A 13,769-nucleotide genomic window follows, 5' to 3' on the forward strand; every position below is an offset into this window, starting at 1 on the left:
TAAAGAGATCAAAGAGCTGAAAATGAGCTGGGTAAATAAACGCCAGAGAGGGAAAACTGCTCATTGATCTTCATTCACAATCATTATTTCATATACAACTTGCTATATTAAGGCTTTTCAGAACATTCTCTCGTCTCTTTTATTCAGAGTAATTTTCCAAGCCTGAAAATCACGTTAAGGATGTAGCATAAAAAAAAAAAATTATCCAAGCATTTCAAAAATGAAGTGATGACCAGTTTTCCCTGGTTCGCGGAGATGGAAGGAAACCAAAAGCCAGTATTAGCAGCAATATTATAGTTTATGTCTGTTCTGGGCCACAAGTTGAACTCTGAGTAAGGGTATTATACCCATCAACGTACAGATTTTCACTGGATAATTTATTTTTTTCATGTTTTCAAAGAGCTCGTAACTGACACATCATTAGATAGATTGGGATGATCCGAGGTATTCCGGAACAAGCCAAGTGGGATCGCACTAAATCCAAAAAGCTCAGCAGCGAAAGCCCTTTTCCTGGGGTGAAGGCCTGGCCTACTGGCATTTTTGGCCAGTGAGAGAGGGAGGCGGCTGTGGATCAGATTACAGTAGTCCTGCAGGGCTGTGTGTGTTTCTCCCAGTAGCAGTAGCCCCCCCCCCCCCACACACACACACTGTACAGCTGTGAACATCATGCATAGAAATCACAGTCTGCCCCCCTAAGACAGCCAATTGCCTGTCACGGATTATGTCCTATCAGCGTTTAAAGCAGGTTATCAAAAATGGGAGAAAGAAAAACATACCAACAAAAACAAAAAGCGGAGGCTTAGCCAAATGGTTTATAGCGCTGCCCTCAGGGTATTAATGCAGGAAAGATTAAGCCTTTAAAGCAGAGTGATGGCATTACTGCTGTGTGTGTGCGAGAGAGTGAGAGAGCGGACATATTTATGTCCTTTTATAGGTGGTTAAAGAGCAGAGTGCACTTTACCGCATGTGTGTAGTTTGTCTTTATGGCCCTATTTTAGATATGACACCTAAAGGTAAAGATTTCAGATCTCCCAAGGCAAGTGGGGAAAGCCACAGTCAGTGGTGTTGGCATCAGACAGTTCTAAACACCATGAGGAAATGTCCAAAAGCCTCCAGTAATCTTCCCTTTCCCAGAGGTACATCAGTCTCACTGGCTCTTGGGGGCCGATCATGTGTGTGTGTGTGTGTGTGTGTGTGTGTGTGTGTGTGTGTGTGTGTGTGTGTGTGTGTGTGTGTGTGTGTGTGTGTGCTACCAGAAGCAGTGAAATTCCAGACCTCACATACTTAACATAAGCAGATCTTTTGTAGTGAGCAAGCCTGAGTTACGATTGTCAAGCTCTTCCTGGTATAGAAAATAGTACAGACCTTTGTGTCATCTTTAATCAGTAGGAAAAGAAGACTGAGACCCCAGAAGACCCCAGATGAGATTTACTGCCATTGTTGCCTTGAGTATGGCACTTAACCCCAAGCTGCTTTATGGGGCTTGTTCTTCTGGTCACTTGACGCGAGTCGCTCTGGACAAAAGCATTGGCTAAATTACAAAATGTAAATGGCCTTGGCTATTTTTGGAGGTCTTGAAATGCCCCGTTTGATGCTAAGCGCTAGTCATCCGGCTGTAGTTGTGATGGTTGAGTGGAGAGGGAGAGAGAAAGCGAGAGAGCTGCCTCTGGCATATCAGGTGATTTAGTTGGCGATGCATCTCCGCCAAGCCATTAAAATGAGTTGTAATGACATACAGCACAGATAAAGTGTGTGCCCCGGGAGCGAACACTGGTTTGATCTTTTTTGGGAGCTTGTTTGTGCAAACACATTGCCCGCAGGCACGAAGCCCAAATGATGCTGTGCGATTGTGCAGTGAGCTAATGCTTATTCTACAGTGTGTGGCCCACATAGGGTTTGGTGGACTCTCATGAGACATTTTTTTTCCAAATACTTAAGTGGTAAAGAGTAATTGTTGTTTGCACAAATTGTCAAGTCTGTATGGACAAGTTATTTTAAATAAGTAAGTGTAGATATTGTAGTAGTAAGATATTGATATTTTATTGATATTCCAAGTCATTGTGGACAATTTAGTCTAATCATCATAAAAGCAGACCTAGACATATATACATATTCCATGACGTGACTTGATTGTTTGTGCTAAATGAGTTTGAGTATTTCTAACTGCTGAACTCCTGGGATTTTTATGCACAACAGTTTCGTGAGTTTCTTCAAAAGTGCAATAAAGAAACGCAGCAGTTCTGCAGACTGACACACCTTGTTGATAAGGGAGGTCAATAGAGAGGGGGCAGATTAGTTGGATTTGACCAAGGCTGAAGTAAGTCAGTTGTGGGGAGTAGGAAACATCTCAAAACCTTTGTCACCCTGTCAAACCTTGAGAAGGATGGCAGCAGAACAGCGGAAGCCCACGTTGGGTTCCACATCTGTCCGTCAAGAACAGAAAGTTGAGGCTGCAGTGGGCACAGGCTCACCAAAACTGGATAGTGAAAGATAGATGAAACATAGCCTAGATGAATCTGAATCCAGTTAAACACCTTTGGGATGTAGTAGATCGACAGCAATTGTGTGACCCAGTCCTGTCAACATGGAACATCTTATGGTATGAAGATTTAAGGTTGTTTGGAGGACAAGGTGAGACCCTACCCAGTATTAGTATAGTATTCCTAATGAAGTGCTTGGTGAATATACATTGTATAGGCACTAGTATGCACTAGTAGTGCTAAATTTATAAAAAGGCCAATGGCATTGCCAGTTTACAACATAATAAGCCATATTGAAGATGTTTAGCATTCAATCCTGCTGACTCACCTGTTTTTGGAATCACTAGATCACCAGATCATTGAGCTATAAGAGTGTTTGTGTTGAAAGCCGTGGCCATGTTTTTAAATGTTTTCTGTGATTATTTTATGGGAATAGTTAAAGTGTTTTCTAAATTAGTTACTCACAGTAAAGTATGGACTTGTGGTCTCTGCCTGCTGCGGATACTGACAACATGCGTGACAGAACATCACATCAATCTCAGAGTCCCTCAAAACACTTAGACCGCACAGATTCTTTCTTCCACTCAACTCTGAACAATCTAATTTATTCTTTATTTTTGTTCTCATCGTTGTTTTCCCAATCTTTTTCATTACCAGCACTGCCACTGGCAGTCAATCAGTGTTTTACTAGCCCAGTCCCCAAAAAGTGCTCTGGGTTTTTGTAAGAAGGTGTCACTTACCATGGTGTGTCAAGTTAGTGAATTCTGATTTCAAGTATATGATTTAAAGCCATTAGTCCAGTGGTTGAACCAAACCAGGTTCTGGATCTCACATGGAAGGTAAGAATAGAGTTTTGTTATTATTGTTGTTGCTGTTATTATTATTATTATTATTATTAGTGGTGGATTACTTGGCCCTGTGGTTTGAAAAGAGAGTAAATGTGAGAAAAAAGGGCAAGTGGTTTGTTGGGCCACAGGCTCTGCCTTTTTAGTGGCCAAACTGTAAACCGTTGTAATCTGGAATACAAGGCCATAAGAAAAGTCTATCCCTGGGTGAAAGTTCAGTTTCCAGAAAAACACCACAGCCAATAATAAACAAAAACAATGTGTTTTCTTTGAAGACAAAGGCACTCAGCAAGCTTTTCTTCTTTGTGTTTGCTTACTAGGATAGTGGAAACTATTTAAATTATTCAGTATGTCTAATATATAATGTGTGTGTGTGTGTGTGTGTGTGTGTGTGTGTCTGCACGCGTGCACGATCATGTACTGTCCTCATTTCTAATTATTTACTCACACATTTCCGTTATGCTTTTAAAACAATAACACTATCTTTGTCACCCAGGAGAGAGTGATGGCACTTCTCCACTAACGACCAGCTTGGTAAGATTGAATGAGGCGTAGGATAAACAGGAAACGGCCAGGCCTGAAGCTGTGGTTTCCTCCTTATATGACAAGCCTGCTGGAAGCCCTCCATTTCATCCCAAATTCCTGGCATAGTGGGCATTCCTGTGTCGACGGAGGGCCAGGCGCGCTGCTGTTAAACAGCGATACGGGAGGGTGGGAGTCGTGGGGAGATAACACTCAAACGTGAGAGTTATGAGTTTGTTCTGCTTTTGTAGCGTCGTATAAAAGTCACGCACGTGACTCAAAATCCTATTTACTTGAGGGCAGTCCTTCATGTTGATGGCTACGGCCGATAGGAAGTTTTGCGCCGACAGGCTGTTTTATTTGGGAGTGTGAAATGGATTTGTGGTGTCTGTGAATGTCCCGCGAGGGCCACTGATGTTGATTTGATAAATGCGCAGCGCGCACCAGTTGCTCACTCAGATCAATGGAGGACCGGAGCGGAAGTCCGACCCCCTCGCTCACTCAGGCAGGGTGCAATTACCCGCCAATCTTCCACACACAGCGATGCGCACACAGTAAACACGCCGCATGGGGCGGATGAGTCCTCAGCCATGCGTCTAAAAAAGAAGAGCAATTCCCGTAGGACGGTAGTCTGGTTCCCCTGACAGGATGTAAATTAGAACCACTGTACACCGCACTCATTTTGAGCAGCACTTCATATAATCTACGCACATGCAGCCCAACTTGAACACTGGCCTATTTTATCTTGTTTTGAAACCTGTGTTCTTCGCGAAAACCACCAAAACCTTCATTGTCCTGAAGGCCTGCTGTAAATTGTTTGGTGTGAGTGATTTAAGCTAGACGTATAGAGAGAGGCAGGCCAAGACAGCAGCACACAAGTCATTCCCTGGTAGTGCGTCGTAGATGTCTGTCTATGCCAGTCTGGCATTCTAAAACATTCCCTGGAAAACAGTGCAATGGCCTCAACCATCAGGATCTCACCAGGTTGCTTCTTTCTAGACCAGTTGGAGCTGAAGCTGATGTCTGGGGTCGGAGGGGTCGCTCAGGACCTCCTGCTTCTAATGGCCCTCTAACCCCTTATCAAAGCCCATTAACGACCCATGGCTTGTCGAGTTCCCTCCTCCCGCAACATGCCCCGCACTTTGCTCCGCTGCTCCAAAGCCAAGAGAGCTGCAGCTATTTATAGCCCGTAAAAGGAGAGAGGTAAAAAGCGAAGGTGATTTCAGGGGTATGTATTTTTCATCAGGAATCAGGGGGCTACCTTTTTTTTGCTCTGTGGTAAACACTCAGCACACATCAAACCAGAGTGTTTACCATTAGCATGCTCTAATGCTCCTATATACACGGCCTTCGAAGCTCAGGTTAGTGGGCCTCCCACCATGCCCCAGGTTGCTTGGGTTAAATAACTCCCATGAAGTCCAAAGGGCTATTTTGTCCTCGTATCTACTTCCCACAGTTAGACATCGTTTACTGTCCGGGAAGGAACAAGGACTTTCAGTAGTAGCTAAATTACATTTCTTTGACAGATTAGCCTCTTTAGAAATGTGTTAATGACCTAATGTACTGGAATTGCCTGATTGCTTAAATATGATTTGAGAGCACCCCCCCCCCCACCTCCTTTTCCCTCAAAAACCAGAGCAGCAAATGACTTAGATAATGTGAGAATTTGTCTCCTTGCCTTTGTCCGAATAGGCTGCAAGGTTGAAAATGGTTTAACCTAAATTATCTTAATGGAATTGGAATTGAAATCAAATTGCTGCCATTTGTGCTTGAAATAGAGTGTACAAGAGTAAAAGCCTTGAATTTTGGACAAAGTGGTGTGTGAATTGTGTGTGAAGTGAGTCTTCCCTGGTGCAGATTCTTTTTTATTTTTTTTATTATCTATGTATTTATTTTTGGGATGGATAGAGTTGCGCATCAAGCTGGCAGAATGTTATTGTAATGATAATAATTAATATAATGATTGTATAAGAGAAGCTTGTCGGGCAGAAGCCGGTCCAGCAAATTTGTCCTCGGCTATGGATTTCACTCGTGGCTGCGGGCCATGAAGAATTTATTGGAGTCTCCTTAATTTATTAGGCTAGTCATTTCACCAGTGTGGAAACTTGGCCCAGCTTTGGGCTAGAGCTGCTGAAGCTGTATTTTACTGGCAGCAAAGTTTGACACAGATTGTTCAAACCGACTCATTTTCTTTTATATGCAGCTAAGAAAATGATGTTTTGAGGAAAAGGTGCTATGAATGGATTGAGATTCCTACATCCTGAGTGGAGTATAGCAGAGACTGGGGGAGACCACAGGGTTTGCGGATTTCTTTTTGGCAGGGAATGTTTGAAAATTGTATTGTATTGTCTGTGAGTTTATGTATGATCTTTTAGGAGTGTAACAATACAGTGGATCATATTGTACAATAATGCCATGGGGAGCAGCAGTGGCTTCATGGCTGCGGTGCCTTTTAAGCAAGACCACCTAACCCTCCATGGGCGTCGAGGTGGTTGCTCACCGCACCAGGTACGTGTGCTCACTGCCCCTATTCAGTAGTGTGTTTAATGGGTTAAATGCATTGTACTCCTGGGCAAAAGCTCTAAAGTGTTTGTAATTCTGGCAGCGGCAAGCTGCCACTGTTGGGCCCTTAAGCAAGGCCCTTTACCCTGTCTGCTCCCCGGGCACCGCAGCAATCCGCTCCGAGCTCACTGTCCACTGTGTGTGTTTCACTGCTGTATATGTGCGTGTTCACTGCACGCATGGGTTAAAGGCAGAATCCAAATTCTGTCTGTGTCCGTCACAAATGGTGAATGTGTTGTTTTATTTATTTATTTATTTATTTATTTATTTATTTGCCATAATAAACAGAACATGGAAGCATTTAATAAAGCACATTTTCAAGTACCGATTTTTTGTATTGGAAATGTTGTATTGAAATGAGAGACCAGTGTTTCACATCAAATCTTTGATCTGGGATTTTTACAGTACTCTAGAGTATACTAGGGGTTGCAGCAGTGTACCGGTTTTAGGTTTGTGATGGTATGAAAAATTAGATACATTTTAAACATGATATCCAAAAATGATATCCAATAATATACATTGCTTGACCCATTAAACAGCCTACTGTACGGGGGGAGGGGGGGGGGTAACATAATAATAATCCCACCAACTTTCTTACTATTCTCTGAGTCTGTTGATTAATGTAGAAAGTCAGCAGATTAATTCAAAATGAAAATAATCACTATAATAGCTGGAGACAGAATAGTTCAAAAGAGCTCCACCTCATGTGCAGGTTTCTTATTTATTTATTTCTTTTTCAGAAAGAAGCAATTGTGCATATACTTCCATTAATAAATTGTGGTAAATCTTTTAATAAACCAATAACAAGAAGGAGAATTGTGAAATACTGTATACTGTATGCCTACCGTGAAAATGTTTTACCATTACGACTGCAATGTATACAGTACTGCACAGTTTCAGACACTTAAGCACATTGTATACGACCGTTTATCTCGGCAATAAGGGAGGTTTTGCTTGTAAACACAACAGATCACATAAGAATAAACTATACCTGTCTCATACATGTACGTACATATCAGAGAATTTCTACAAATTCCTTCTGTCTTTGTATAATCTGTATTTTGTGTATATTTTGTGAATATTTTGTATTTATTTAATATATATTTTTTTAAACTTTATTTTAATATGTTTAGTATGTATATAGTTTTGTCCTCCTGTAGAGTATCAACCTGAGCCTCACCACAAGCATTTCAATGCGTAAATGTCCTGACATGTTGTGCAAATGACAAATAAACCTGAAACTTGAAGGTGAGCGAAAATACAGTAAAAAGGTACACAATGTCTAATTCTGAAGAAAGCAGTAGATGTGCGGTAAGATAATCTAAAGAATAAAGCTTGGTTCCAGATTTCCCCTGAAACATATATATATATATATATATATATATATATATATATATATATATAAAATTGTTATAAATTGTAACAAATTTTAATAGGAATCCTCTAAAATCATGAATACAAATTTTCACAATGACTTTGATTAAAATGTTATGAAGGTTTCCTGTAAAATTCCTGTTATGGTTTTAGCGTAGCAGTGATGATCTAACTACATGTAGTTTGATTTAGGGTTCCGTTGTGTTATAAAGTGTAATGTGTTCCTGATTTACTCATTAGTTCCTGGATGGGCATTCTTTGTCTTAACTCTGTATGCAAATAAGCAGAGTCTGGATTTGTATGACCAGTAAAAAAGCACTCGTGATTGCGTGTTTAAGCAAGTGGCTTATCTGCGCTGATAAACATCGCGCTCGACGTTTCTGTTCCCAGACGATGTGGACGTCAGACTTCACATTTGGATATCTGGATGAGCACAAAGAGATTTTTGTTGTCTCAGTGCCCTCAATCAGAGCTTTGAAATGAAAGCTTGTGGAGACAATGCAGATAAAAAAGTAAAGTTAAAAAAGAAGGGGGGGGCAGCAACAGTAACAGTCAAATGAAATGATGCCGATCGTATGTAGCAGTGCTGCTCCCACTCCTTTTTCCCCTGTGGTCTCCGCCACGTCTCGGCAACGTGGGAAACTGACAGTGTCAATTTATCAGAGAACAAAAGAGTCCCTCTCTGGGTAGGGAATGCGTCTGTGGGCCCTTAGAGAGAAAACACCCTCCCCTCCCCATCCCACGGTTACCTGTGCATCCAAACAGGATGCCGGATGCACACTTCTCCTGAAATAGACCAGAGGAGCATCTCCCTCAGCGTTTGCCTGTGTGTGTTTGTGTGGTGGTGTTTTTTTTTTTATTTATATTTATTTATATATTTTTTTATTATTATTGTTATTATGGCTGTGGTTATTAGTTTTATTATTAGTATATTAAATCCCACAGTCCTCTACTGCATTTGTAAGTTGGAGGAAAGGCTGAAATAAAATCTGGCAAAGTTACACACTGCCAGAAGTTATTTTGTGTGATTTGTGAGCGACGATGGGAGGAAGTAACACAAATGCATTTAAAGTATGCAGCTGAATGTATTAAGTTAATTTCACCATTAAGTAATTACGGAGCGTTTATGTCCTATCATGATGTTAAGATGTCAACAAGGCACTAAAATGTCTCCATTTCTTTCTTTTTTTTTTGCAGTGCTTAGATAATTGATAACTCATCGTCTCATCGTTGTCTGTCAAAGAAACATCTGGTAAGTCTCCTTTTTCCTTTCTCCTCTCACTGATGTTTTTTATTTTTTCTATAACCTCAAACCCCATGTTAACGATTCTGTGATTAATCCTAAAGCGAAAACTGCTGTATAGCTGTTTAATTGACAAGATTTTCTGGAGTTCCACAGGGTTCTGTTTTAGAGAGACGTAAATTATAATCATCATGTAATGAAGTGTGGGCCTACATACAGGATTTCTATATACCAGTGCATAATGCTCCCTAGTGTGTTGAGCACTAGGACAGAAACACTCGTAAACAACTGGGTGGAGTTTGAGAATTATATAAGATGACCTGAGTTGCAAAACTGAGGGGGCAGAGAGGCCAGAGTTAGGACAGAGGATTGCCTGTCTGATTTAATGGCCTATACTCAGCTTCTCAAGTACCCCCCCCCCCCCCCCCCCCCCCCAAAGCCCCTCCACCACCGTGCACACTTGATTCCGCTTGATTGGATCTGCCTATTAGAAAAATAGGACATGATGCCTTCAGTTATGTAATAGTCCCAAAGTCAGAAACCCCCACCCACATGCCCCCTTCCTCCTCACTTAAATCAAGCAAGTCTCATTGGCCAGCAGAAAGAACATTCCCGGGCAAATTTAATATAAGAATATACAACTGCGTCCAGACCCTGGAACACACACACACACACACACACACACAGAGACACACATACACACTGGTTTGGCAGGGAAACTTTGGGAAATATCAGCAACAGTAAGTAGAGGGACTGTGAAAGTCCCCATAACCCATTTAACATATCATTGCTGTCATATTTCTTACTCTGTATGAAGCCACCAGTTGCTCTTTATGTTGTTTAAACATTACATTATGCTTAAACCAGAAGAGAAGGTCCTAAACAAATGAGCTTTCATTCAAAGTAAGCGCTATTTGAGAGTTATGAGGTCTTATTCCAGCCACGGTATAGAAAACGGAATTGAAAACTTTATGATGAAGTATTTATTCTGACTGTAATGTAATGTATGAAACATGGTACGATTATTATTATTATTATTATTATTATTATTGTATCACAACACACAGTAGGGTTGTAACTGTATGTGTACTTCTACCAAACTGTTAAGGTCGAGACGTCACTGTTTGGTGCATGCTGTCACACAAAGTACACGGCACACACTATTAGTGTAAATACGGTAATTTCCCTCTTTGTCACTTCCTCTCACTGCGGCTTGTAGACATAGTGGTGGTGGCTCAGCAATTAGATCACCAGGCTATTGATGACAGGGTTGTGGGGTCGATACCCAGGCTCGAAAAACTGCCACTATTGGGCCCTTCAGCAGGGCCCATCATCCTCTCTGCTCCCCGGGTGCTGGAGTTGGCTGCCCACCGCTCTGGGTGTGTGTGCACTCACTACCCCTAGTTCACCCCTAGTGTGTCTGTGTCTGTGTGTCTGTGTGTGTTCACTACCACAGATGGGTAAAATGCAGAGGACCTTTCGCTGTACATAGTACAGTGACAAATATGAGCACCTTTACCTTACCTTGACTGATAATAGGGTCTTCACTTTCTTTATTCTTTATCAACTGAAAATAAACAAGCATTTCTGACATTCTGCCCTTTTCCTGGTTTTTCCACTCATGGTGGACTGGATAGGGGCGGTGTGTTAGTGTTGTTGGACGGCTGTAGTGTGTGTGAAAACTCATCACACATGCTACAGTTTACACTTTATTGATTATCACACTACAGGCTGAGACAGCTACCTTAGATGGCGCCATATGACATTAGGTAAAAAAAATATATGAATGAACCATTGAAAATAAAACATTTGGCCATACTGATGAAATACACTTTTAAGCTATTCACACAGAGTTCATTTTATATAGGGGACTGGGGGGTTTCTGTCTTTCACTGGAGTTCCTATGTAATTCTGTTTCCATACGAGTTGAGCATAACCCTATTTGGACAGGATTACATTTACATGGGGTCCTATGATATTTTTTATTTCAATTTCTAGGGTCACCTCTGTGATTTTATTTCAGCCCAGTACAATTTTGATAATCACATAATGACGTGTGATAATTTTAGTCTGGATTATTGCAAGAAAAAAAAAGCAAGAAGGATTTGGCTGCTGCTTTGTATTTAGAGCACTTTCTGAAAGCTTTAAGAATCATGAAATGAAACAGAATTTAAATTGTTGTTGGAACTTTGCTTTACCCTAAAACTGAAATAAGAGCCAGATTCTATTTTCATCATTTGGAAGCCGGTGTTATAAATGTGATCATGTGACCACATGATGACTACACAATTACCACAGGACTAGTGAGATTGGTTCACGAATGTTGGCATCATGTGGTCACATGATCACATTTATAACACCGGCTTCCGAATAACATTCCCAATAACATTTGGAACGTTATCACATGAGGACACATGTGATAGAGATCCCCCCACTGATAGACGAATCAAATCTGAATAGGGCTTCAGTACCAGACTTATTATAATGCTTTCAAAAACTGTCAAGTTGCTGGTGTAGCGTAGTGGGCCACCATAACGTCTTTTCTGTGGCAGACTAGAGATTGGGGACTCTGGCTGGGCAAGCCCAACACGTTACACCAATATGAGTTCTTGGGCAAGAATCCTAACGCTGCATCCTCCTACCTGGATCAATGTAAATGTAAAAACTTAGTTTGCAGCACTACGTCCAGTTAAAAAGCATTAATGACGCTCTTCTCAATGAAAGCGGTTGGTTAGTTATTCTAAAGTACTGACTCAGAAAAGCATATTATTAAATTATTTATCCTGATAAAACTTGTCCATTTCTGCACTAGAACAGATATTTATTTGTTGAAAGCTTAGCAGCCCTGCTTGAGAACGTATGACTTTTTTTTTTTTTTTTTTTTTTTTTTTTTAAGTAGAAGCAGCAGGAGAGGCAGATTTCTGAAGGCGAACACCGCCATTACACTAAATGAATTTGTTTTTGCATGTTCTGATAGCACTAAATGCTTCTCACCTCCTAATTGATTAGCTCAGCGGTCTCGGTGGTGGGGTGTTTTTTTCCGAGTGGCGGTCGCTTCTGGAGACGGCGCTCCTTCAAACAGGCAGCGGTACGGACAATCCGAAACCCAACCCAATCCCTCTCAACCACACCCCCCCCCCCCCACCCCAACAGCACCACCACCACCACCACCATCACCGCCTCTCTCAAATCCTTCCCCCAAAACTAAGACTTTGCCCTCAGAACTAATAATGGGTTTTAGCGCATGCTTTTGCGATTGATCTGGTAAGACTATAAGTGCAAGCAGAACAAATCCCCGTAATGATTGCCTCCGGAGGGGAGCCACAGCCGCGCGTTTAGACTTCACTGTTGCCTGCTCAAAGCACTTTCCACACAAATTATCTCTCCCTCCGCTGAAAGAACTTCTCGCAAAACCTCCTCTCTGAACTGCTTCATCAAACTAAACAGACTTTTCCCTCCGTCGCCTGGTTTTCAACAGTTAGGAAGAAACTCTTATGATGAGGATGTTTAGAGAGACGGAGGTTTCTCTGAAGCACAGGTGTGTGTGTGTGTGTGTGTGTGTTGTGTGTGGCACACACAACACGCACATTGTACGGGCGCAGATGGTTCGAAGCCCAAGTGGTTATGCGAGCTGTTATTTGCTGATTGTGCAGCGTGGAACAGGTGGCCCGAGAATGTCGCTGTCCCAGCTGTGATCGCTCTCGTCGTGTCTTTCTTTTTATTCACCTCCCCCCCATACAATTCCTACATGCTAATCAGCACCATGTTTGATATTGAAAACATTTTTTATGTATATATTGATTTGGACCCAAACCTTTACCTACCCAACACCATGGATAATGCTAAATGCTAACTGTTGCTGTTACGCGATGGGTTGTGAGTTCTTGGCTGATGCTCTTAACCAGAGTGACTAGTCATGTTACACAGGAAGGTGGACGTGCTGTTAGGAGTCTTGCTCAAGGACTCTTATTGGTGTGGTGTGGGCTATAGGTCCCTTTTGTGCCACATTCGAGGAATGGACTCCTCAAGACCTCTGAAGGCGTCCTGTTATCTGGCACCAAGACGTGAGGGGAAGACTTTTTTTAGTCCTGTTGTGTAAGTTGTGAGGTGGGCCTCCATTGACCCTGAGCTGGTTCACCAGTTTTCATATTTCAGACCACTTTGGAAGGTACTGACTGCTGCATATCAGAAATTTAACAAAACACACCTGCCTGATGTTTTGGAGAGGTTCTGACCAGTCATCTAGCCATCAGAGTTTGGTCCTTGTCAAAGGGGCTCAGATTTATGTTCCTAATTTCCCTGCTTTCAACACATCACCTTTAAGAACTGACTGTTCACTCGCTGCCTAATGTGTCTCACACCTTGACATGCCGGTGTATAGACTGTTTTCACATGTAAAGTTATGCCTTAATGAGCATTGGATTATTAATAAATTATGTGTAACCTTATAAGCCTTATTCAGTGGCCTTATTAGCAGCCCTATTGGTGGACTAAATGGTCAGATTTTAGTGTTAAGATATGATACAAATATTTTACAGCCGATTAAACTGGGCCCATTAAACTGGGTCTTATATTGGCCAAAAAACTTAATCCATATTTTTACTGTTTTATCAGATTTTTGTCAAATATTTATGTGAAAGTATTTCCAAGTCGTACCAAACTAATCGGACCGACAGTAATTGTGGGGTAAAGTTGCACTGAATCATTTCTTTATGAAACCCAAATCAAATTGTCAGAAGCTCA

General features: G+C 41.6%; 1 protein-coding gene across 3 annotated transcripts in view; it reads left to right on the forward strand.

The window, feature by feature from the left end:
• The window catches only part of lpp (LIM domain containing preferred translocation partner in lipoma), a 234,874-nt gene that overhangs the window by 33,392 nt on the left and 187,713 nt on the right, over nucleotides 1–13,769 (forward strand). For all 3 annotated transcript variants that reach the window (XM_072684124.1, XM_072684123.1, XM_072684122.1), the window contains one exon: nucleotides 8,981–9,035. The gene's annotated coding sequence lies outside the window, so the exon portion shown is untranslated. The remainder of the gene's footprint in view (nucleotides 1–8,980; nucleotides 9,036–13,769) is intronic.

The sequence above is a fragment of the Salminus brasiliensis genome, chromosome 7 (assembly GCF_030463535.1).
Source record: "Salminus brasiliensis chromosome 7, fSalBra1.hap2, whole genome shotgun sequence".
Lineage (NCBI taxonomy): Eukaryota > Metazoa > Chordata > Actinopteri > Characiformes > Bryconidae > Salminus > Salminus brasiliensis.